This window comes from Ranitomeya imitator, chromosome 1 (assembly GCF_032444005.1).
Source record: "Ranitomeya imitator isolate aRanImi1 chromosome 1, aRanImi1.pri, whole genome shotgun sequence".
NCBI classification, from domain to species: domain Eukaryota; kingdom Metazoa; phylum Chordata; class Amphibia; order Anura; family Dendrobatidae; genus Ranitomeya; species Ranitomeya imitator.
This window is the reverse complement of record NC_091282.1, coordinates 740,287,453-740,313,824: the sequence shown is the minus strand read 5'-3', so window position 1 is coordinate 740,313,824 and position 26,372 is coordinate 740,287,453. Positions and strand designations below refer to the sequence as shown.

At 45.6% G+C, this 26,372-nt stretch overlaps 1 protein-coding gene across 1 annotated transcript in view; it reads right to left on the bottom strand.

Annotated features, from left to right (window-relative positions):
* MTHFD1 (methylenetetrahydrofolate dehydrogenase, cyclohydrolase and formyltetrahydrofolate synthetase 1) overlaps positions 1–26,372 on the bottom strand; it is a 158,982-nt gene that overhangs the window by 100,683 nt on the left and 31,927 nt on the right. The window lies entirely within an intron of this gene.

The following is a 26,372-nucleotide window of genomic DNA, read 5'->3' as shown; positions in this document are numbered from 1 at the left end:
AGGTTGCGTGTCATATTTACATGCGGAGATTAAAAAAAAAACAAAAAAAAAAAAAAAAAACACTTTATTGGACATCCATCCCGTGAAGGCCCGTACATGGTGACAAGAAGGAAGTGCAGAAAACTTTGGGGGAATTTTCTTCAGTAAATTCCATCTGTTGGTTGTTTTCTGATTCAGTCCAACAGTGTTTTTAATCACATCCACATGAAAGCAAGGACCTAGAGGTTTTCCAGCAGGACATTGGATGCAATATTAGAAGAGGTAAGCTGGTGAAGGCAGTTACCACCTCTCCTCCTGGTAAATGAGAGACCAGGTCCTTTTTCAATTATTCCATGGTCCAATTCTGAAGCTCACATGTGGCTCATGTAGGCACTTTCAGAGATAGAGGTCAGTATGTGCACTCTGACTTGTCTCTGCTTACTCAGCAAGCTGCGATGCTCTGCAGGATCTAACACCTATCTACCATAGCCAGCAGTAACCATCAGCTTTTATGCTAGAATAGTTCCCAATTGTGGGATCAGACTATAGAAGTAAGCTTTCAGCTTCGGATCATGGGCACTCCAGAATCCGACGCTGGTTCACCAATTGCCTTTGACCACTCCATACTGTGAACATCCTATGAGACCTGCTGCTTTGGAAATACTGCTGCATTCTTGTATTTTTTGGAGGATTTTTAGCCCTCTTTGTGGCTTTGCAGATAACCTACTGATCCCTAGGGGTCCAACTCCTAGGACCCCTAGCAATCCCAGTAGCTGGTTACCATGTTTTGCAGATTCCAGTCTTGGTAGGAGTTGAATTGTGCACGCTCAACTGCCACATCAGTGTTAAAGTAGAGCACACCACCATTTCCAGCGCTCCTATAGACAATACATGAGGCATAGGTCAAGAATGTGTATCACCACTCCAAGCAAGACAGGGCAGAGCCTGGATCCAATAATCCATGTGGGTTTCTAGCGTCAGACTCCTGCTAACAGTAACTTACCCCTTAGGCCTGTCTCACACGTCCAGATAATTCCGGTACCGGAAAAATCGGTACCGGAGTTATCCGTGTCCATGTGCTCACGTGGCACATCAGTGTGGCACACGTGCGGCAGCCGTGTGCCGACTGGGTACCACACAGACCATGCAGGAGACAGCTACAGTAAGTGCTGTCCCCTGCTTTGGGTGCTGAATCCAGAATTCATTCCTTCTACCCAGCAGCGTTCGCTGGAGAGAAGGAATGAAAAAAATCAGGGTGGTGGGAGGTGGTGGAGCTGCATATTCATCACTGTAATGTGCGGCACCACGTGACCGCTCATACAGGACAAGCAGCGACGCTGTGAGGAAGCATCGAGGGAGCAGGTAAGTATTTTAATGCCAGCGGGCGGCCGCACAGGGGTAGGGAGGCGGGAGCTGACCGGGAACTTTATTTTAAACACACACACACAAAAAAAACCCTGATTTTTTTCATTCCTTCTCTCCAGCGAACGCTGCTGGGTAGAAGGAATGAATTCTGGATTCAGCACCCAAAGCAGGGGACAGCACTTACTGTAGCTGTCTCCTGCACGGTCTGTGTGGTAACCAGTCGGCACACGGACAGCATCCGTGTGCGGTACGTGTTTACACGGACCCATTGACTTTAATGGGTCCGTGTGATACGTGCGCTCCCACAAACACTGACATGTCTGTGTTTTTCAAACGGACACGGTCCGTGAAACACGCTGACATGTGCAGAGACACATTGATTTTAATGTGTCTACGTGAGTCAGTGTCTCCGGTACGTGAGGAAACTGTCACCTCACGTACCGGAGCCACTGACGTGTGAAACCAGCCTTAGGCTGTGTGCACACGTTGCTGATTTTTCGCGGTTTAGCGTTTTTTCGCTATAAAACCGCAAAAAACAGCATACATTAAGCATCCCATCATTTAGAATGAATTCCACAATTTGTGCACATGATGCGCTTTTTTTCCGCGAAAAAAAAACGCATTGCAGTAAAAAACGCAGCATGTTCATTAATTTTGCAGATTTCCCACTATACAATGCATTGGGAAATGTCCGGAAAAATCCGCAAAAAAAACAACAACAAAAAACGCACCAAAAATGCGGTAAAAACGCATGCAGATTTCTTGCAGAAAATTTCAGGTTTTTCTCAGGAAATTTCTGCAAGAAATCTTGAACGTCTGCACATAGCCTTATGGATAAGGCTATGTGCACACGTAGGAAATGTGGTGCAGAATTTTCTTCACCAAATCTGCATCTCCTGGCAGAATCCGCAGGTGCAGATTTTCTGCAGTTTGTGCGTTTTTGTTGCGGATTTTGTGCAGATTTTACCACTGCGGATTTTTATCATGGAGGGGTGCAGAAATGCTGCAGAACTGCACAAAAGTAGTGACATGCACTTCTTTTAAATCTGCAGCGTTTCTGTGCTGATTTTTCTGCACCATGTGCACAGTTTTTTTGTTTTTTTTAACATTGATTTACATTGTACTGTAAATCAGTGCGGATCTGCAGCGTTTCTGCGCAGAAAAAACCGCTGCAGATCTGCACTAAATCTGCATCGTGTGCACACAGCCTAATAAAGGATATTTTCTTTGCAATAACCCTTTCAGAACCGACTGATCACTCGCAGTCTGACATGACAATGGCATGTATCAGGAGTGGAATATAAGATATTTAACCCCTTTACCTCCAAAAGTGGTTTGCACGTTAATAACCGAGCCAATTTTTACAATTCTGATATATATATATATATATAATCAGAATTGTAAAAATTTATATTAAAATGGTGGCGCAAAGTGTCAACGTTATTAACAGCTCCTGCTGCAGTACCAACAAACTTCCACCATAAGTTTGTCAAAGGTGTGCACAAATATATATACAGTTAGGTCCATATATATTTGGACAGAGACAACATCTTTCTAATTTTGGTTATAGACATTACCACAATGAATTTTAAGCAAAACAATTCAGATGCAATTGAAGTTCAGACTTTCAGCTTTCATTTGAGGGTATCCACATTAAAATTGGATGAAGGGTTTAGGAGTTTCAGCTCCTTAACCTGTGCCACCCTGTTTTTAAAGAGACCAAAAGTAATTGGACAATTGATTCCAAGGCTATTTCATGGACAGGTGTGGGCAATCCCTTCGTTATGTCATTCTCAATTAAGCAGATAAAAGGCCTGGAGTTGATTTGCGGTGTGGTGCTTGCATTTGGAAGGTTTTGCTGTGAAGTAAACATGCGGTCAAAGGAGCTCTCCATGCAGGTGAAACAAGCCATCCTTAAGCTGCAAAAACAGAAAAAACCCATCCGAGAAATTGCTACAATATTAGGAGTGGCAAAATCTACAGTTTAGTACATCCTGAGAAAGAAAGAAAGCACTCGTGAACTCATCAATGCAGAGAGACCTGGGCGCCCACAGAAGACAACAGTGGTGGATGATCACAGAATAATCTCCATGGTGAAGAGAAACCCCTTCACAACAGCCAACCAAGAGAACAACACTCTCCAGGAGGTCGGTGTATCAATATCCAAATCTACCATAAAGAGAAGACTGCATGAAAGTAAATACAGAGGGTTCACTGCACGGTGCAAGCCACTCATAAGCATCAAGAATAAAAAGGCTAGACTGGACTTTGCTAAAAAACATCTAAAAAAGCCAACACAGTTTTGGAAGAACATTCTTTGTACAGATGAAACCAAGATCAACCTCTACCAGAATGATGGAAAGAGAAAAGTATGGCGAAGGCGTGGTACAGCTCATGATCCAAAGCATACCACATCATCTGTAAAACAATGTGGAGGCAGTGTGATGGCTTGGGCATGCATGGCTGCCAGTGGCACTGGGTCACTAGTGTTTAATGATGATGTGACACAGGACAGAAGCAGCTGAATGAATTCTGAGGTATTCAGAGACATACTGTGTGCTCAGATCCAGCCAAATGTAGCAAAACAGATTGGTTGTTGTTTCATACTACAGATGGACAATGACCCAAAACATAAAGCCAAAGCAACCAGGAGTTTATTAAAGCAAAGAAGTGGAATATTCTAGAATGGCCAAGTCAGTCACCTGATCTCAACCCAATTGAGCATGCATTTCACTTGTTAGAGACTAAACTTCAGACAGAAAGGCCCACAAAGAAACAGCAACTGAAAACCACCGCAGTGAAGGCCTGGCAGAGCATAAAAAAGGAGGAAACACAGCGACTGGTGATGTCCATGAGTTCAAGACTTCAGGCAGTCATTGCCAACAAAGGCTTTTCAACCAAGTACTAAAAATGAACATTTTATTTAAAATTATTTAATCTGTCCAATTACTTTTAGTCCCTTTAAAAACAGGGTTGCACATGTTAAGGAGCTGAAACTCCTAAACCCTTCATCCAATTTTAATGTGGATACCCTCAAATGAAAGCTGAAAGTCTGAACTTCAACTGCATCTGAATTATTTTGTTTCAAATTCATTGTGGTAATGTCTATAACCAAAATTTGAAAAATGTTGCCTCTGTCCAAATATATATGGACCTAACTGTATATCACAAAGTACATATATAGGTATGCGCTGGAGAGATAACGGCAACAGTAGGAAGAAGTAAAATCTTATAAAACCAAAATCCCCCTATTGAGAGAAATGGAAATGGTCTGGTGTCCAAATCACTGCTGATACAGTGGCAGTGTGTTCGCTTCACAGAGCAAAAAAAATGTGGCAACACTTAGAGATTGTTCCTACCTCCGTTGCTGGCTGGTGGATTTGAACGTTCCTCCTGCGAGAATGATGTCCGTCCGGTAAAGATGATGTGAGCGGGTGGCTGCCCCGGCCGGCGGCAAGCTACCTCCAACTAATCTCCGGGTGGAGACGGGATCCTGCAGAGCCGACGCCGCGTGTGATAGTGGCGGTACGTACGAACGGTGCGCAGGACCTGGTGACGTAAGTCACGTGATCGTAACTCCCGGTGAATGAGTAAGTACGAGGTGCAGCTAGGGCCAAACTACCGACGCGTTTCGGAGACACCTGTCTCCTTCCTCAGGGTTGGTCCCTGCACCGTACTCAGTCCTTATATAGCTGCTTATTTTATGAACCAGTTTATTGAAAACCGAAAAGTTCAGCACCCATATTTAATCCTCTTGGTGCAATAGTGTCCAGGAGAAAGATCCATTTAGTCTCTGCACGTGACATTGCCTTGATAAAGTCGCCACCTCTCCATTGGTGGTGTACCACAGCTATACCAGTTATTTTCATCCCTTGTACTGTTCCGCCATGTTGTTCTACAAAATGTTGGGAGAGTGGATGACCCATAAATTTATTTTTAATGTTGCGGATGTCCTATGGCGGCGTTTCATAGATGATATTGTTTTTATTTGGTCTGGTGGATGGGATACTTTGAAACAGTTTTTAACGGATATTAATAAAAGTCAATATTTTTGAAATTTTACCTCCACCACCAGTACCATGGAAATTAATTTTTTAGATTTGAGAATTTTTATTGGAGGACTCGCAAATACACACATGCACTTTTGTAAAACCAACTGACACCAACAGCTATATTCCTCTCGATAGCTGCCATCTTCCAGGCTGGTTGCTAAATAATCCAGGTAGCCAGTTCACCAAGATTCACCGGAATTGTTCTAGACCTCAGGATTTTGAGGCGGAATCGCAAACTTTAAAAAATTCCTGGAAAAAGGATATAAAATAACAATGCTGGAGGAATCTAAATTCAAGGTCGCCAGTAAACCCAGACAGGAACTTATCAATCCAGCCCCAAAATCCTTATTTACTTAACTATAAACGAGTTGGCGACTCTAGGTTCAGCACCTGTTCACACTTAGTCTATGTTTGGATGTGCCGGTCAGGTTTTTGAAAAGGAAATAATGAAGTGTGACACCATTCTAAAAACTACACCCCTGAAGCTTCTCAAAACCACATTCAAGAAGTTTATTAACCCTTTACGTGCTTCACAGGAACTGAAACAATGTGGAAGGGAAAAAAAATGAGCATTTAACTTTTTTTTGCAAACATCTTAATTCAGAACCATTTTTTTTATTTTCACATGTGTAAAAACAGAAATGTAACCATAAATTTTGTTATGCAATTTCTCCTGAATACGCCAATACCCCATATGTGGGGGTAAACCACTGTTTGGGCGCACCGCAGAGCTTGGAAGAGAAGGAGTGCCGTTTTACTTTTTCAATGTAGAATTGTCTGGAATTGAGATCGGACGCCATGTCGCGTTTGGAGAGCCCCTGATGTGCCTAAACAGTAGAAATCCCCCACAAGTGACCCCATTTTGGAAACTAGACCCCCCAAGGAACTTATCTAGATGTGTGGTGAGAACTTTGAATGCCCAAGTGCTTCACAGAAGTTTAGAATGCAGAGTCGTGAAAATTAAAAATATTTTTTTTCCACGAAAAAGATATTGTAGCCCCCAAGTTTTTATTTTCACAAGGGTAACAGGAGAAATTGGACCACTAAAGTTGTTGTTCAATTTATCCTGAGTACGCTGATGCCCCATATGTGGGGGTAACCCACTGTTTGGGCGCACGGCAGAGCTCAGAAGGGAGGGAGCACCATTTGACTTTTTGAGCGCAAAATTGGCTGTCGTGTTTGTAGACCCCCTGATATACCTAAACAGTGGAACCCCCCCAATTCTAGCTCCAACCCTAACCCCAACACACCCCTAACCCCAACCTGATTCATAATCCTAATCACTAACCCTAACGATAATCACAACCCTTACCCCAAAACAACCCTAATGGCAACCCTAACCATAACCCTAAATCCAACACACCCCTAATCCTAATCTCAACCCTAACCTCAAACCTAACCCTAATCCCAAGCGTAACCCTAATGCCAACCCTAATCCAAACCCTAACCCTAATCCCAACCCTAACCTTAGCCCCAACTCTAACCCTAGCCCTAAGGCTACTTTCACACTTGCGTCGTTTGGCATCCGTCACAATCCGTCGTTTTGGACTTGTATTGCCGACGGATCATGACGGATGGCCACACGTCGCGTCCGTTGTGCACTAGATCAGTGTTTTGGCAGACCGTCAGCACAAAAAAACGTTCAATGTAACTTTTTTTGTACGTCGCATCCGCCATTTCTGACCGCGCATGCGTGGCCGTAACTCCGCCCCCTCCTCCCCAGAACATAGATTGGGCAGCGGATGCGTTGAAAAACTACATCCGCTGCCCACGTTGTGCACAATTTTCACAACGTGCGTCGGTATGTCGGGCCGATGCATTGCGACGGCCCCGTACCGACGTGTGAAAGAAGCCTAACCCTAAATTTAGCCTCAACCCTAACCCTAAATTTAGCCCCAACCCTAAATTTAGCCCTAACCCTAATTTTAGCCCCAACTGCTCTTCTCCTGCCGGCCGGCAGATGGAGACAGATGGCGGGCTAACTGCGCATGCGCCCGCCATTTTCTTTTCCCCAGAAGACGCCGGCGGCCAGGAGGAGCAGCAGGAGGACCCAGGGACACCGGTAAGTATAATAGGGTCCCCGAATCCCCCTATTTCTCTGTCCTCTGATGTGCGATCACATCAGAGGACAGAGAATTACACTTTTTTTTTTTTTTTTTTGCGGTCGCCGGTAAACAGTTAATTACCGGCGATCGCAAAACAGGGGTCGGTAAAACCGACCCCGATCATGCTCTTTGGGGTCTCGGCTACCCCCGGTAGCCGAGACCCCAAAGATTCTCCCGGGGCCAGCCGGCGGGCGCACTGCGCCCGCCATTTTGAAGATGGCGGCGCCCATCGGGAGCCACGAGGAGCACCGGGGGAGACAGGTGAGTATCGGGGGGCGATCGGGGACCCCTTTTCTCTGTCCTCTGATGTGTGATCACATTGGAGGATAGAGAAATTAAAAAGAAACCGCTTTTTTTTTTGCGATCGCCGGTAAACGGTTAATTACCGGCGATCGCAAAAGCGGGGTCGGTAAAAAAAACCCCGAATCATGTTCTCTGGGGTCTCGGCTACCCCCGGCAGCCGAGACCCCGGAGAAAATCCGACTCTGGGGGGCACTATTTACTTTTAATTAACGGCGCTGTGGTTTAAGTACCCTTAGCAGCCGCCGTTACAAGGCGTATCGGCGGTCGCTAAGGGGTTAAAAAAGGAGATCGGACATTCCAAATTAGGGACTGTATCACGTTCTACTACAGGGGTAATTTACATTATAGAATTTGCCGCATGGACATTCTATGTGGGGAGAACAAAACGACCCTTAAAAATTAGGATGAATGAGCACATCCGCAACATTAAAAATAAATTTATGGGTCATCCACTCTCCCAACATTTTGTAGAACAACATGGCGGAACAGTACAAGGGATGAAAATAACTGGTATAGCTGTGGTACACCACCATTGGAGAGGTGGCGACTTTATCAAGGCAATGTCACGTGCAGAGACTAAATGGATCTTTCTCCTGGACACTTTTGCACCAAGAGGATTAAATATGGGTGCTGAACTTTTCGGTTTTCAATAAACTGGTTCATAAAATAAGCAGCTACAGTGGGGCAAAAAAGTATTTAGTCAGTCAGCAATAGTGCAAGTTCCACCACTTAAAAAGATGAGAGGCGTCTGTAATTTACATCATAGGTAGACCTCAACTATGGGAGACAAACTGAGAAAAAAAAATCCAGAAAATCACATTGTCTGTTTTTTTTAACATTTTATTTGCATATTATGGTGGAAAATAAGTATTTGGTCAGAAACAAAATTTCATCTCAATACTCTGTAATATATCCTTTGTTGGCAATGACAGAGGTCAAACGTTTTCTGTAAGTCTTCACAAGGTTGCCACACACTGTTGTTGGTATGTTGGCCTATTCCTCCATGCAGATCTCCTCTAGAGCAGTGATGTTTTTGGCTTTTCGCTTGGCAACACGGACTTTCAACTCCCTCCAAAGGTTTTCTGTAGGGTTGAGATCTGGAGACTGGGTAGGCCACTCCAGGACCTTGAAATGCTTCTTACGAAGCCACTCCTTCGTTGCCCTGGCGGTGTGCTTTGGATCATTGTCATGTTGAAAGACCCAGGCACGTTTCATCTTCAATGCCCTGGCTGATGGAAGGAGGTTTGCACTCAAAATCTCACGATACATGGCCCCATTCATTCTTTCATGCACCCGGATCAGTCGTCCTGGCCCCTTTGCAGAGAAACAGCCCCAAAGCATGATGTTTCCACCACCATGCTTTACAGTAGGTATGGTGTTTGATGGATGCAACTCAGTATTCTTTTTCCTCCAAACACGACAAGTTGTGTTTCTAACAAACAGTTCCAGTTTGGTTTCATCAGACCATAGGACATTCTCCCAAAACTCCTCTGGATCATCCAAATGTTCTCTAGCAAACTTCAGACGGGCCCGGACATGTACTGGCTTAAGCAGTGGGACACGTCTGGCACTGCAGGATCTGAGTCCATGGTGGCGTAGTGTGTTACTTATGGTAGGCCTTGTTACATTGGTCCCAGCTCTCTGCAGTTCATTCACTAGGTCCCCCCGTGTGGTTCTGGGATTTTTGCTCACCGTTCTTGTGATCATTCTGACCCCACGGGGTGGGATTTTGCGTGGAGCCCCAGATCGAGGGAGATTATCAGTGGTCTTGTATGTCTTCCATTTTCTAAATATTGCTCCCACTGTTGATTTCTTCACTCCAAGCTGGTTGGCTATTGCAGATTCAGTCTTCCCAGCCTGGTGCAGGGCTACAATTTTGTTTCTGGTGTCCTTTGACAGCTCTTTGGTCTTCACCATAGTGGAGTTTGGAGTCAGACTGTTTGAGGGTGTGCACAGGTGTCTTTTTATACTGATAACAAGTTTAAACAGGTGCCATTACTACAGGTAATGAGTGGAGGATAGAGGAGACTCTTAAAGAAGAAGTTACAGGTCTGTGAGAGCCAGAAATCTTGATTGTTTGTTTCTGACCAAATACTTATTTTCCACCATAATATGCAAAAAAAATGATAAAAAAAACAGACAATGTGATTTTCTGGATTTTTTTTTCTCAGTTTGTCTCCCATAGTTGAGGTCTACCTATGATGTAAATTACAGACGCCTCTCATCTTTTTAAGTGGTGGAACTTGCACTATTGCTGACTGACTAAATACTTTTTTGCCCCACTGTATATAAGGACTGAGTACGGTGCAGGGACCAACCCTGAGGAAGGAGACAGGTGTCTCCGAAACGCGTCGGTAGTTTGGCCCTAGCTGCACCTCGTACTTACTCATTCACCGGGAGTTACAGTCACGTGACTTACGTCACCAGGTCCTGCGCACCGTTCGTACGTACCGCCACTATCACATGCGGCGTCGGCTCTGCAGGATCCCGTCTCCACATGGAGATTAGTTGGAGGTAGCTTGCCGCCGGCCGGGGCAGCCACCCGCTCACATCATCTTTACCGGACGGACATCTTTCTCGCAGGAGGAACGTTCAAATCCACCAGCCAGCAACGGAGGTAGGAACAATCTCTAAGTGTTGCCACATTTTTTTTGCTCTGTGAAGCGAACACACTGCCACTGTATCAGCAGTGCTTTGGACACCAGACCATTTCCATTTCTCCCAATAGGGGGATTTTGGTTTTATAAGATTTTACTTCTTCCTACTGTTGCCGTTATCTCTCCAGCGCATACCTATATATGTACTTTGTGATATATATATATATTTGTGCACACCTTTGACAAACTTATGGTGGAAGTTTGTTGGTACTGCAGCAGGAGCTGTTAATAACGTTGACACTTTGCGCCACCATTTTAATATAAATTTTTACAATTCTGACCACTGTCCCTTTATGAGGTTATAACTCTGGAACGCTTCAACGGATCCCGGTGATTCTGACACTCGTCTTGTGACATATTGTACTTCATGATAGTGGTAACATTTCTTTGATATTACCTGCGTTTGTTTGTGAAAAAAAAAAAAAGGAAGTTTGGCGAAAATTTTGAAAATATTCCAAATTTGAATTTTTATGCCCTTAAATCAGAGACGTGTCACAAAATACTTAAAGGGCCACTGTCACCACCCTCCAGCCATTACAAACTAAAAGAGCCACCTTGTGCAGCAGTAATGTTGCATTCTAACAAGGTGGCTTTTTTAGTTTTTTGTTCATGTATTCCCAAAATAAAGCGCTTTGAAATTTATCCAAAATACCTCTCTGTCCATGGAGGCGGGTCCTCACCCCCCTGCTTGAACCGGTACTCTGCCGTCACTCCACTCTTCAGGGGCTTTCGGCGCCGCCCCCTCCGCGCTGTTTTCGCTTCAAAACCTGCGCCTGCGCTGTGTACAACTGTGTGGGGCAGGTGCAGTAAGCTCTGGCCGTCTGACGTCCCAGCCAGGCGCAGACTGCGCCTGTGCTGGCAGTGCGGCCACCCACCTTGGGAATCCCAGCCCCGCAGTGTGTTATGCTTTATGCACAGTGCGGGGCTAGGATTCCTGGGCATGCGCACTGCGTGTGTCAGCCTGTCACCCAGGTCCCCCGCCTTACAGCATCTGTATATTCAGCTGATTGTGTCTCCTCCAAGCAATCGCCGGGAAAGAATTGCTAGGAGGCGGCACGATCAGTTGAATATACAGACGCTGTAAGGCGGGGGACCTGGGTGACAGCCTGACACACGCAGTGCGCATGCCCAGGAATCCTAGCCCCGCACTGTGCATAATGCATAACACTGCGGGGCTGGGATTCCCAAGGTGGGAAGCCGCACTGGCGCAGTCTGCAAGCCTGGCTGGGACGTCAGACGGCCAGAGCTTACTGCGCCTGCCCCACACAGTTGTACACAGCGCAGGTTTTGAAGCGAAAACAGCGCGGAGTAGCGGTTCAAGCTGGGGAGGGAGGACCCGCCTCCCTGGTAAAGAGGTATTTTGGATAAATTTCAAAGCGCTTTATTATGGGAATACATGAACAAAAAACTAAAAGAGCCACCTTGTTAGAATGCAGCATTACTACTGCACAAGGTGGCTCTTTTAGTTTATAACGGCTGGAGGGGGGTGACAGTGGCCCTTTAATAAGTAACTTTTCCCACATGTCTACTTTACATCAGCACAATTTTGGAGCCAAAATTTTTTTTTGCTAGGGAGTTAAGGGTTTAAAGTTGACCAGCAATTTCTTTACAACACAATTTTTTTTTTTTTTTTAAAGGGACCACATCACATGTGAAGTCATTTTGAGGGGTCTATATGATAGAAAATAACCAAGTATGACACCATTCTAAAAACTGCACCCGTCAAGGTGCTCAAATCCACATTCAAGAAGTTTATTAACCCTTCTGGTGCTTCACAGGAATTTTTGGAATGTTTAAATAAAAATGAACATTTAAATTTTTTCACAAAAAATTTAATTCAGCTCCAATTTGTTTTATTTTACCAAGGGTAAGAGAAGAAATTGGACCCAAAAAGTTGTTGTGCAATTTGTCCTGAGTACTCTGATACCCCATATGTGAGGGTAAACTACAGTTTGGGCACATGGCAGAACTCGGAAGGGAAGGAGCGCCGTTTGACTTTTCAATGCAAAATTGACTGGAATTGAGATGGGACACCATGTAGCGTTTGGAGGGCCACTAATGTGCCTAAACAGTGGAAAGCCCCACGGCCATTTTCGATCCGGGGCCAGCAGGGAGAAGGTAGGAGACCCTCAGAGCAACGCGATCACATCGCGTTGCTCCGAGGGTCTCAGGGAAGCCCGCAAGGAGCCCCCTCCCTGCGCGATGCTTCCCTATACTGCCGGAACACTGCGATCATGTTTGAACGCAGTGTGTCGGGGGTTAATGTGCCAATGGCGTTCCGTGACCACTCCTGGCACATAGTGCTGGATGTCAGCTGCGATAGTCAGCTGACACCCGGTCGCACTCACGGGCTATGACGTACTATCCCGTCGGTGGGCATACGGGCCCACCCCACCTCGACGGGATAGTGTGTCTAATGTCAGAAAGGGAATAATCTAGGTCATTCACTTTACCTGTGATGGCTTAGTGTGTCACAGAAGGAAAAAAAGAAAACCCCACCACACACAGTCACCATCTCTGAAGTCACTCACACCAATTTCCAGTAAGTAACAGAAGACCTGATACCAAACTCATGTTCCGCCTCTCCTTTCCCATTTGCAATAAGGAAATAGGAGCTAGCACTCAAAGTTGACGTTATGTAACATGGCGATATATAAAGACGTGAACCATGGTAATTAGAATGCATGGAGTTCTCTTTATGCCCATGTGACTGAACGAGGATGTCTATTGTTCATAGACAGTACAGGTTGGAGAAATAGTTTAGATTGGAAAAGGCTTTTTAAGTCTTGAGAGGATTAAAGGGAATATCTCACACCCTTTAGAAATAGCCATGGTGACCCAGCGTACACAAACAAGACAGTGGAAGCCCTTTTGTCTACAAGAAATGCATGTTGGATTCAGGTAAGGCTTTGTGCACACGTCAGGATTTCTTGCAGAAATTTTCCTGACAAAAACCGGACCTTTCTGCCAGAAATCCGCATGCGTTTTTTTTGTGTGTTTTTCTCATGCGTTTGACGCGTTTTTGGTGCGTTTTTTCCCCAAATGCATAGAATAGCGGGGGAAAAAACCGCAGAAAATCCGGGAAATTAATGAACATGCTGCTTTACCGCGATGCGTTTTTTTCATGGAAAAAAAAACCGCATCACATGCACAAAACATGCAGAATGCATTCTAAATGATAGGATGCATAATGTATGCGTTTGAGTTTTTATAGCGTTTTTACCGCCAAAAAAAAAAAAAAAAAAAAGCGAAAAAGCCTGAACATGTGCACATAGCCTAACACTGGGTTCCCGCAGATGGAAAAAAGGTAGAATGAGCCAGCTCAGACAGTGCCTCCAAAATAGGGATTTTTTGTGCTCACCGTAAAATCCTTTTCTTTAAGCCATTTATTGGGGACACAGACCGTGGGTGTATGCTGCTGTTACTAGGAGGCTGACACTAAGCGATACAAAAAAAAAAAAAGTTAGCTCCTCCCCTGCAGTATACACTCTCCTGCTGGCTCTCAGCTGACCAGTTTGGTGCAAAAGCAGTAGGAGATCAATAACATATGAGCGTATAGCATGTCATATTATATATGAGAGTATAGCATGTCAAATTATAAAAGCAAGCACAAGCTAATAACAGGGTGGGAGCTGTGTCCCCCAATGAATGGCTCGGAGAAAAGGATTTTACGGCGAGTATACAAAATATCGTAGTTACTTACCGATAACGGTATTTCTCTGAACCCATGACGGCACTAACGAGAGAGAGGGATCCGCCCTCAGGGACAGGAAACCCACAGGTTAAAAAGGCGGGACCTCTCCTCCACCTCAGTTGGTTTACAGAGCCTTGCAGGGAATTTCTGCTGTAACTTAATTGGTTATTTTTACACAACAAAATATAACTGTATAACTTATATAAGCTCCTCTATATATACACTTTTTTTTTTTTTTTTTTTTTTTTTTTATGCACACCTCGTGACTTAATTTATAAGTAGTGTGGACACCCATACGTGAAGGGAGGGAATATACAGGTGCCGTCATGGGTTCAGAGAAATACCGTTATCGGTAAGTAACTACGATATTCTCTTACCCCATGACGGCACTAACGAGAGAATTTCAAAGAATGAAAAATTTTAGGGTGGGACTACTGCCTCAAGAACTCTCCTACCAAAAGTTAAGTCTGAGGGAGAAGATAGATTAAGCTGATAGTGCTTGAAGAATGTAGAGGGGGAAGACCAAGTGGCTGCTCTACATATTTGATCTATTGATGCTCCACCACGTTCAGCCCAAGAGGTTGCCACCGACCTGGTTGAATGGGCCTTAATTGTGTCCGGAGCTTGTTCTCCGGAAGAGGTATATGACATCTTGATGGCATCTCTTACCCACCTCGCCAACGTGGCTTTCGATGCCTTGTGACCCTTATTTGGTCCCTGAAAGCAGACAAACAGAGCCCTCCCTTTTCTACACTCCCTTGTGGCTGATAGATAGTGTGTTAGACATCTCTTTACATCTAGAGTGTGTAGAGCCTCCTCTTTTTTGTTTTTTGGATTGGGGCAAAAAGATGGTAACGCTATCTCTTGAGATCTGTGGAATTTTGATGCCACTTTGGGAAGGTAAGAAGGGTCAGTTTTGAGGATTACTCTGTCATCTAATATTTGTGTTAGAGGTGGGTAGGCTGATAAGGCCTGCAGATCACTAATCCTGCGAGCTGAGGTTAGGGCCACCAATAAACAGGTTTTCCAAGATATTATTTTTAGTGAAGCCTGAGATAAAGGTTCGAACGGCGCTTTAGTTAGTGCTGAAAGGACTAAGTTCAGGTCCCAGGGAGGAGCGGTGAGATGTATAACTGGTCTGGACCTAGTAGATGCTCTAACAAATCTTTTTACCCAGTGATTCCCCGCCAAATCCTGGTTGTAAAGGGCACCCAATGCTGCAATCTGAACCTTCAGAGTATTTGTTGCTAGGCCTTTCTCTAAACCTTTTTGAAGAAATTCTAAGATTTCCTGAATTGGCATCTGATTTGATAGGATAACTCCTGACGTGGAGAGGAACTTTTTCCAGACTTTGCCGTAGGCTCTGGTAGTTATAGGTTTTCTACTGGCCAGCAGGGTAGAAATTAAATTTGAAGAAAACCCCCTTTTTGTTAACAGTTCCCTTTCAAAAGCCAGGCCGTCATGTGCAAACTTTTTATTTGAGGGTGATTCACTGGCCCTTGATGCAGAAGGTCTGGGATATCTGGGAGTACCCATGGATCCGCTATGGACATTAGGCGTAGCCATGGGAACCATACTCTTTTCGGCCAGAACGGAGCTATCAGTATCACTTTGGCTCTGTCTTCCCTGATTTTCTTCAAGACTAAGGGAATTAGAGCTATCGGAGGAAACACATAAGCTAGATGGAATTTCCATGGAATTAACAACGCGTCTATGGCCACTGGACTCCCCCGAGGATCTATCGAGCAGAAGGCCTCCGTTTTCCGATTTTGATTGTTTGCAAATAGATCTATATCCGGGGCCCCCCAAAGATCCACTATGCGTTTGAATATACTTGTATTTAACTCCCATTCCCCCTGTTTTAATTGGGTTCTGCTTAGAAAATCTGCAGTTTGATTTTCTGACCCTTTTATGTGAAGGGCTGTCAGGGAGGACAAGTTGGCTTCTGCTTGTGACATGATGAAATTTGTCACTTTCATTAGGGATTGAGACCTCGTCCCTCCCTGATGGTTTAAATATGCTACTACCACCCTGTTGTCCGTCAGTACTCTCACGTGGTGGGAACGGAGGGAAGTTAAAAAATGATTGATGGCGTACTGAACTGCTAAAAGCTCCTTCATGTTTGAAGTAAGGTCTTTTTCTTCTACTGACCAAGGACCTTGGGCAATTTGCCTGTTTAGGTGGGCCCCCCACCCCCAAGGGCTTGCGTCTGTGGTCAGGATTATCGAGACCGGCCATACCCATGGAACCCCCCTCCTGAGATTGGACGGGTCTGTCCACCAAGCTAAGGAAGTTTTTGTCCGAGAGGATATTTTTAATTGCTTTTCTAAATTTCCTCCTGCGTGGGATACCGCCTTTAGTATTTCCCACTGGAGATCTCTCGAGTGGCTCTGAGCCCACTGTACCGCTGGGATACAGGATGTCATTGATCCCAGTATGGACATGGCTCTCCTTAGAGAGATCAGAGGAGAGATACTCAACTGATTCACTAGATGTATCATGTTGGATACTTTTTCTTCTGGCAGACGACACTCTTGCTTTGTTGAGTCTATTAATATCCCCAAGTACAACTGTACTTGAGATGGGATAAGCCTGGATTTTTCCAGGTTCAGAAACCATCCTAGATTCGATAGGGCTACCATCACTCTGTTTAGTTGCTGGCTGCAATGTAGAGAGGAACTGCCCATCACTAGGAGGTCGTCCAGATAAGGCACAATCAATATGTTTTGTTCCCTTATATGGGCCATTACTTCCGCCATTAATTTTGTGAATACTCTCGGGGCAATGGCTAGACCAAACGGAAGAGCCTTGTATTGGTAATGTTTCAGTTCCCCTTGTATCATTACTGCAACCCTGAGATATTTCCGGAAATCCGGATGGATTGGCACATGATAGTATGCGTCCTTTAAGTCTATAACAGTCATGAAACAAGACGGGATAAGGGATCTGACACATGATTTTATTGTCTCCATTTTGAATTTTTCTATTATCAGGTATCTGTTTAGTTGTTTTAAATTTATAATTACTCTGAAAGTTCCGTCCGGTTTTGTTCGAAGAAAGAGTGGAGAATAAAACCCCCTCGTCTCTTCCTGTTGTGGAACTTCCTGTAAGACTTTCTTCTCCAGAAGACTGAGAACTTCTCTCTGGATGCTCAGCTGCTCGATCTCTGACTTTCTTCGTGGTGTGACCACAAACTGATTGTGTGGCATTGTGTGAAAGCTTAGTTTTAGGCCCGTCTTTATGATGTTTAGAGTCCAGGCACTTCCAGAAATTTTTTCCCAGGTTGGAAGAAAGTGGGTCAGTCTCCCTCCTACCTGGGGCACACCCTCATTGTGGCTGTTTTTTATTATCCGGCTTGTTGAACATGAAACCTCCTCTTTTGAATTTTCTGTCTTCCCACCCCTCCTTTTGATTTTTTGGGGGACGTCTTTGTGTGAACCTCCTTCCTCGAAAGGGCCGCCTATAAGATTGATTTAGGAATCCCGGAAAGGCTTTCTTTTTATCAACCGCTTTTTCGAGGACATCGTCTAGGGTGGGACCGAACAAATATTCACCTTCACACGGAATGGAACACAACTTAGCTTTAGTTTGCAGGTCCCCCGGCCAGCACTTTAGCCATAATGCTCTCCTAGCCGCATTTGAGAAGGAAGCCGATCTTGCCGTCAGTCTAACTGAGTCTATTGAGGCATCTGCTAAATATGCAGCGGCCCCTTTCATCGCTGACACGGAGTCTAGTATAGACTCTCTCGGGGTTTTATTTTTTAATTGAGACTCCAAATGATCCAGCCAGACCATTAGTGCTCTAGCTGTACACGTAGCAGCTATACCGGGTTTTAGCCCCCCGCTGGCGGCCTCCCAGGACCCTTTTAGGAAGACATCGGCCTTTTTATCCATAGGCTCCTTGAGGGTCCCCATATCTTCAAAAGGCAGAGCGAACTTTTTAGAGGCTTTCGCGATGGCGACGTCTAATTTTGGCGCTTTTCCCCATGAGGCGCAGGCTGGGTCATCAAATGGGTATTTCCTTTTGGGTGTTAACAGTACTTTTTTGTCTGGTCTTTTCCACTCCTTTTTTATAAGGGCTTGAATTTTTTCATTTAATGGGAACACTCTGTACTTCTTTTGTTCCAGGCCACTAAACATAAGATCTTGTACAGATTTTTTGGAACGAGTATCTGCCAGACCCATTGTCGCCCTAACCATTTTCACCAACGCATCCGTTTCATCTATTGGGAAACAGTTGCGACCGCTTTCTGAAGATGCAGAGGAGGATGATGAAGCTGTAGAGCTATCAGAATCCCCACTCGTACTATCTCCCTCGCTGGAGCTGTAATCTGGAGATTTTTCTTTATGTTTTCTTTTACGGTTTTTTACGCTTTTTAATGCGTCTGCTACTTGGGTTTTAATTAAATCTTTTAATTCAGATGTGAAACTTGGTGCCTCCTCATCAATGGTGTTCTTAATACATGACGCACAGAGTTTTTTAACCCACGAATCTGGCAAATCTGCTGAACAAAGTGGGCACACTTTATGTTTACTTTTCCCTTGGCATTTCTTTCCCTAGGAAACAATAAACCCCTATTAGAATATACACTTTCACGGAGGTCACTTACCCTCCTAATGTGAGGAAGATACCGGCTGTGGCTTTGAGGATGCCTCCTCCACTTGAACCACCGTCTCCCTCCTGGATCCACCAGAGCCTCTGCTGCGCTGGGATCCTGAGCTGCTGCGCTGCGTAGGTTTCCGTGACGCCGACCCCGGAAGTGACCCCAGCGCCTGCGCAGTAAGTTGCCGGACCTCGCGCGCGCGCTCACTACTTGCCGGCTCACAGGAGGGACGGAGCTTCTGCAGCCGCCGCTGCAATCTGCGTCTTGCCGCTTGTCGGTGACCGGCGTCACCACCCCCTGTGCGCCTCATGGACCGGCGGAGGAAACCTCCAGGTAGCCGCCGCTACCTATTACCGACCACTCCATTGAAAAGAGAAGAGGCAGGCTCGGTAACCTCTTCACTGCCTCCCCTCCGCGCATATCCACGAGGCCCGCCGACCCCGGAACGCGCCTTCAGGGAGGAATCCACCTGAACCGTGGCAGGGCCCCCCGCTGCCTGAACTCGGCCCGATGGTCCCTGGACTCCTGGATGGTGAGTTGTGGGCTCCCCGTCGGGGACAGGAAACCGAACTGAGGTGGAGGAGAGGTCCCGCCTTTTTAACCTGTGGGTTTCCTGTCCCTGAGGGCGGATCCCTCTCTCTCGTTAGTGCCGTCATGGGGTAAGAGAAAACGGTAATTAATCTTACCGCTAATTGTATTTCCAGGAATCCATCCTGACAGCACCATGAAGGACGTCCTTCTTATCCACAGTGGGACAGGAAACACGAGAGTTTAAAAGGACCCTCCCCCTTCCACCCTTCAGTGATTTTCCAAAGTAACACATCTGGATGGATGCAAACAGAAAATTTATTTTGAACATAACAAGATTAACACAAATGTTACTTCATTTAAGTATAACACATATTTACATTAGGGAGGGAACTATCCGTGCTGTCAGGATGGATTCCTGGAAATACAATTATCGGTAAGATTAATTACAGTTTTCCAGGTCACCACCTGACAGCACCATGGAGAAGTACCAAAGAAGACTTCCTGGTTTAGGGTGGGACTACCGCTTGAAGCACTTTTCTGCCAAAAGCTAATTGGGAAGAGACTACATCTAATTTGTAGTGTTTTGAAGAAGTGCTAATGTTAGACCAAGATGCTGCCTCACAAATTTGATCTATCGTAGCTCCCCCTCTTTCTGCCCAAGACGCGGCCATAGCCCTAGATGAGTGAGCTTTAAGGCTATCTGGAGGATCTTTTCCCTGTGCCTGATAGGCTATGGTAATAGTGGATCTAATCCACCTGGAAATAGTGGATTTTGATGCCTTCTTCCCCTTATTAGGACCCCCGTACAGGACAAAGATTATTATCCGGTCTCCAGGTCCTAGTCATGTCCAAGTATTTAAGTACCGTCTCCCTGACATCTAAGTTATGGAAGAAAGATTCTTTTTGATTTTTAGGGAACTGGCAAAAAGACAGAAGAACAACTTATTGGTTAATATTTGAGACTGAAGCTACCTTGGGAAGAAACCCTGGGTCAAGCCTTAAAACCAACCTATCATCAAATATCTGTAGATAAGGGTTCTGGATGGATAGGGCCTGAAGTTCCCCCAATCTCTTGGCTGATGTAATGGCCACTAAAAAAAACTGCTTTTAGGGAAAGATTAGCAATATTTATCTCCTTCTCTATATCAAAGGGCTCCTTACACAATTCATTAAGGACTAAATTAAGGTCCCAAGGAGGGACAGTCTTCCTGATTAGAGGTCTCAGCCTCATAACTGCTCTAGAAAAATCGAGCGATCCAAGGGTGAGCAGCAAGGGAAAAGTCGTAAAATACGCTGAGGGCTGCTATCTGAACCCTCAAAGTACTTGGTCTGAGCCCCTTCTTGAACCCGTGCTGTAGGAAATCAAGAATCCTAGGTATGTTAGGGTGATCAACATCGATTGTTGTGTCTCCACAAAAACTGCCGAATTTCTTCCAGATTTTGAGGTATATTGTCGAAGTCACCGGCTTCCTACTTGCTTGTAGGATGGAAATCACTCCTTCTGATAGGCCTCTTGCCCTTAGGATCTGCCGTTCAGGATCCACGCTGCTAATCGCAGCTTCTCTGGGTTCTGATGAAGGATCGGACCTTGAGAAAGTAAGTCCCTCCTGACTGGAAGATGGTAAGGACTGTCCACTGCCAGCTTTTTTAGAAGGGGGAACCAGCTCCTTCCGGCCCAGAAAGGAACCACCAAGATCACCTGAGCTCTGTCCTCGCAAATCTTTCTGAGTACCCTTGGTACTAATGCTAGAGGGGGAAAAGCATATAGCAGACCCGTGCTCCATGACAGAGAGGGCATCTACCCCTGCCGGATTCTCCTGAGGATTTAGTGAGAAGAAGGTTCTTATTTTTGCATTTCTTCTGGTTGCGAATAGGTCCACAGTTGGGGTTCCCCAGCGCTGACACTGGGAACTGAACAGCAAAATTTTCGATACCCTCTCTATGGGTGAGTTTTTCTCTGCTCAGAAAGTCCGCAACCTGGTTTCTTGAGCCTTCTAAGTGAACGGCCGAAATCGAAAGTACCGATTTTTCTGCCCATGCGAAAATCTGATCCGCCAGATGTTGTAGCTTCGGATGCCTTGGGCCCCCCTGATGGCGAAGGAAAGCTACCGCCGTCGTGTTGTCCGATAAGATCTTTAGATGTTTGTTCTTTAATAGGGTCGGGGCTGAACACAAAACTTTCCAAACCGCCTGTAGCTCTCTGTTTGAGGAATTGTTGCTCTCTTCCGAATTCCATTGTCCCTGGTAGTATCTTCCGAGTACCTGGCCGCCCCAACCTTGTTGACTTGCGTCCGTGGTTACCGTGACTGCTGGGGTCTGGATCCATGGGACCCGCACCTGAAGGTTCTCTGACACCGTCCACCATCGCAGGGATTTCCTGACTCGATAGGATAGGACAAACAGTCTGTCCAACGAAGACTGTCTTCTGTCCCATGTTGTTAGAACCGCTCTCTAATTGTAATTGACGAGAATGGAATTGGCTCCAGCTGACGCATGGGATGCAGGCTGTCATTAGGCCTAGGACCTTCATTGCATCTCTTAGTGTTACCCAAGATCTTGCAAACTGTCGAACCCTCTTTATCTTTTGTCCGGAAGAAAAGATTTCCTGATCTTCGAGTCTAGTATTACACCTAGAAACTGTCTCTGATCTTGGAGTTAGGTGTGATTTTTCCCAGTTCAACACCCATCCTAATTTCTGCAGTGTGGAGATCACCAACTGAGAATCGATCTTGAGTTGCCCCACCGAGTCTGCCACTAACAGGAAATAGTCCATATAAGGTATTATAATGATATCTCGCTTCCTTAGATAGGATACGATCTCAGTGATGAGTTTTGTAAAAACTCTTGGAGCTGACGCCAATCCGAATGGAAGGCAACGAAACTGATAGTGGAAGATTGAACCCTCCTTTTCTATTGCAAATCTTAGGTATTTTTGATGGTGTGAAAAAATTGGCACGTGATAATATGCACTTTTTAAGTCCAAAGTGCACATTACCACGTCTTTTCCTAAAAGGGGAATCGTGGAGCGGATGGACTCCATCTTGAACTTTTTGTACAACAGCCATCTATTTAGCGGCTTGAGATTTATGATGGTTCGGGATTCTCCTGACGGTTTTATTATAGAAAAGAGACTCGAATAGTGACCTGTACCTATTTGTTGAGGAGGTACGGGAGATATTGCCCCCATCCGGAGGAGATCCTGAATGTCTGACCACATAGGTGAGATCGAAGAGAGACGGGCGTTGGAAATGACATATCTTTCTGGGGGAAGGGAGTCGAACTCTATCCTGTACCCCTGAGATATAACCTGAAGGACCCATGGACTTGAAGTAATTTTCCTCCACTCCCCCAGGTAATTCAACAACCGGCCCCCTATCCTGGTGGCGTCATTTCCTCCGGAACTCAGACCTAGGGTTTGAGGGACCTGGATCTCTATTTCGGTTCCTATTTTCTCCCCCTTTCTGATAACTCCATCTCCCTTGTTTACCTTTACCCCTATAGTCTGATCTCTGACTGTAATAGGGTCTACGAAAGGGCTGGAATGTTTGCTTTTTCTCTTCTGGAAACCCCTTTTCATCAGAAGCTTTCTCCAGAATATCATCTAATACAGTATATCCATCCGTATCACTCAAAAGCTCACAAGAGCAGTAGCACAGAAAGCACAAATTCACATATAAAATCAATCTTTAATAAAGTCCAAAAACAAAAAAGACAAAAAATACATACAAAAACCTCAATATCTCAGACGTGAGGGACCGACAATATACTAATCATAGATGCGCAGATATATATGAATATAAATTATACTATACCATCAGCTGAATCCTATAATAGTTTCCTCAAGCCTCACAATTGACATTAAGTCTATGAAGGAGGCTGGTAAACTTAGTATTCTAGCTTATGTTAAGTAAAGCTCCAAGCTCCCACCGCACTGTAAGTTTTACAGCATAACACCCATCAATTATACAAGGTGCTTGCTGCAAGCTGAAGCCACAAGAGAAATATATAACGAAAATGATAAAACTTACTGCGCAGTATGAAGAGTGTCCGGTCCCTCCACCCCGACGCGCGTTTCGTCCTCACTTCTTCAGGGGGCGTGTCGGGGAAGAGGGAAGTACACTCTCTTATAGTGCCCCGTAGCCAATGACCGGTATTCTCCCTGAGATCATATGATCGGTGGTTGCCCAGGCAACCCGGCGCGCCGAGTCGTTCCCTCGCCGCTGAAAAATGACTCGTCACCCTCGGTCGGCGAGGAGCCGATGACGCACATCTCAGCAAAAGCCGATGGTGACGAGTCATTTTTCAGCGGCGAGGGAACGACTCGAAGTGAGTCGAAGTGAGGACGAAACGCGCGTCGGGGTGGAGGGACCGGACACTCTTCATACTGCGCAGTAAGTTTTATCATTTTCGTTATATATTTCTCTTGTGGCTTCAGCTTGCAGCAAGCACCTTGTATAATTGATGGGTGTTATGCTATAAAACTTACAGTGCGGTGGGAGCTTGGAGCTTTACTTAACAGAAGCTAGAATACTAAGTTTACCAGCCGCCTTCATAGACTTAATGTCAATTGTGAGGCTTGAGGAAACTATTATAGGATTCAGCTGATGGTATAGTATAATTTATATTCATATATATCTACGCATCTATGATTAGTATATTGTCGGTCCCTCACGTCAGATATTGAGGTTTTTGTATGTATTTTTTGTCTTTTTTGTTTTGTTTTTGGACTTTATTAAAGATTGATTTTATATGTGAATTTGTGCTTTCTGTGCTACTGCTCTTGTGAGCTTTTGAGTGATACGGATGGATATACTATTTGGTTATTGCACAAATATATAATTTGTGGATCATTAAGTTGATTTAAACATATCATCTAATACAGGCCCAAAAACTCTGCCTCCTGAAAAGGGAATGGAACATAATTTGTTCTTAGAAGGAACATCTCCCGACCAACTTTTTAACCATATGGCCCTACGGGCTGCATTGGATAGTGATTGACCTCTAGCTGTGAACCTGACAGATTCAGCAGTAGCATCTGCAAGAAAACCCATAGCTAGTTTTAATAAAGGGATAGCATTGATAATAGTCTCCCTAGAAGTTTTGGCTGACAATTGATCTTTTAAGTCGTCAACCCATAAATGCATCGCTCTCGCCACAGATGTTGCCGCTATATTTGTGCAGATCACTGCGGCCGAGCTTTCCCAAGCTTTCTTTAGGAGACCGTCTGCCTTTCTGTCCATAGGCTCCTTTAAATTCGAGAAGTCCTCAAAAGGTATGGCCGTTCTTTTAGACACCTTCGCTAGTGGGATGTCAATTTTCGGTATGTCTTCCCAGTCTTTAACCTCCTCATGGTCAAAGGGAAGACGAAGCCTAAAGTCTCTCGGAATCGATATCCTTTTCTCTGCCTCCTCCCACTCTTCCAAAATCATTGAGCTGCGGGAAGAGGTGAAGAAGGGGTTAACGGCTGCAAACTATGAGCAAAACCGAGACTGAACTCTGACTCACCGAATGTGGGCATTAACCGTAAAGACTTTTGAAGTCTGCGAACGCAGGCCCCCAAACATCTCATCTTGGACAGACTGAGAGGTCGAAGGTTCTTCAATTTGCATAGTTTGTCTGACCGCACCCAGCAGCTCGTCGATATCATTGGAAGAAAACAAATACTTTTTCCCCCTTATGAGGAGGGTCTCTACACACTTCCTCCATATCAGATTCGGATGGACTGTCTTCAGAAGACAGATCTGACTCCCTCTGCCTTTTCCTAGACCTGGGAGGATCCTGGAACTCAGACTGGATCGACTGGGAGGCAGATAAGTTAGATATTGAAGCCTGCACTTCTTCTCTAACCATAGCTCTCATGCTTGTTATTAGGGAGGCCTGTTCCTCTCCTCCAATACGAGCGGTGCAGGACTCGCAAAGAGGCTTTTGCCATGAGACATTAAGCTGTGTGGCACAGATAGGACACCTTTTAGTCCTGCCCGTCTTCTTATCCCCAGATGAAGGACACCCCTGGAATAGACAAAAGGACCACTAATAGTTCCTTTAATAAGGCTATAGGGAGCGCACCATTTAGTGGGGACTCACATGTGCCAGGGAATCCTGCTTCCCCTGGACCTCCGTGCTGACTGCAGGTATAGCACTTGGTTCCATAACTCAGCTGCTGCGGTGCCTAGTGCACACTACCTAGCCCCCACATACCTTATATCCTTTTGCTTGTGTCCCAGCACTCCCACAGGAGCGACGAGGATGACCGCCCCCTTGCTGCCGACCGTGACCCAGAAGTGACGCGGCAGCGGTGAACCGGAAGTTCATTGCACCCATGCTTGCCGCCGAAGAACACCTGATGTCCGGCGTTCTCTATCAGCGTTCTGCCGTACCTGCCTCCTCCCAGCACCGGAACGTCTGCGAAAGGATCACCCTTGCAGAGACCACCTGCAGGTACGCTGGGTTGTCATCTAAGGTCGAGAGCCCCCCCAGGGGGAAGCGACCTTCCTCACCAGGAGCAGCGCTGCACTGGTGCCGCTGAGGGACCCGATTACTTGGGTGTCAGCGATACAGAGAATATCCCGTGGGAAGGAAGAGGCCGAGCCCCCCCGATCCACACGCTCTGCAGGGACAGCGAATCTCTCGTCGTTCCCATCCACAGTGGGACAGGAAAAACACTGAAGGGTGGAGGGTCCTTTTAAACTCTCGTGTTTCCTGTCCCACTGCGGATAAGAAGGACGTCCTCCATGGTGCTGTCAGGTGGTGACCTGGAAATCCCCATTTCTCCTTCACCTCATTGGGGACACCGACCGTGGGACGTCCCAAAGCAGTCCCTGGGTGGGGTCAACATCAGATCAGGACCTGTGTAACCGCTACTTACAAGTGCGCCAACGCGGCCTGTAAAGTCCACCTGCCCAGACTCACATCTATGGAAGTGTGGGACTTATAGTGCTTCAAGAATGCATTCGCACTGGACGAATCTGCAAGCCTGTAGGCGTGCTTGCCGACGTCTGGTGCCTAGAGCCCTCAGACAGGGAGATAGGCTGACCTCTAGCACGGAAGGACTCCTGGACGGTGAAATGAATCCACCAGGCTAA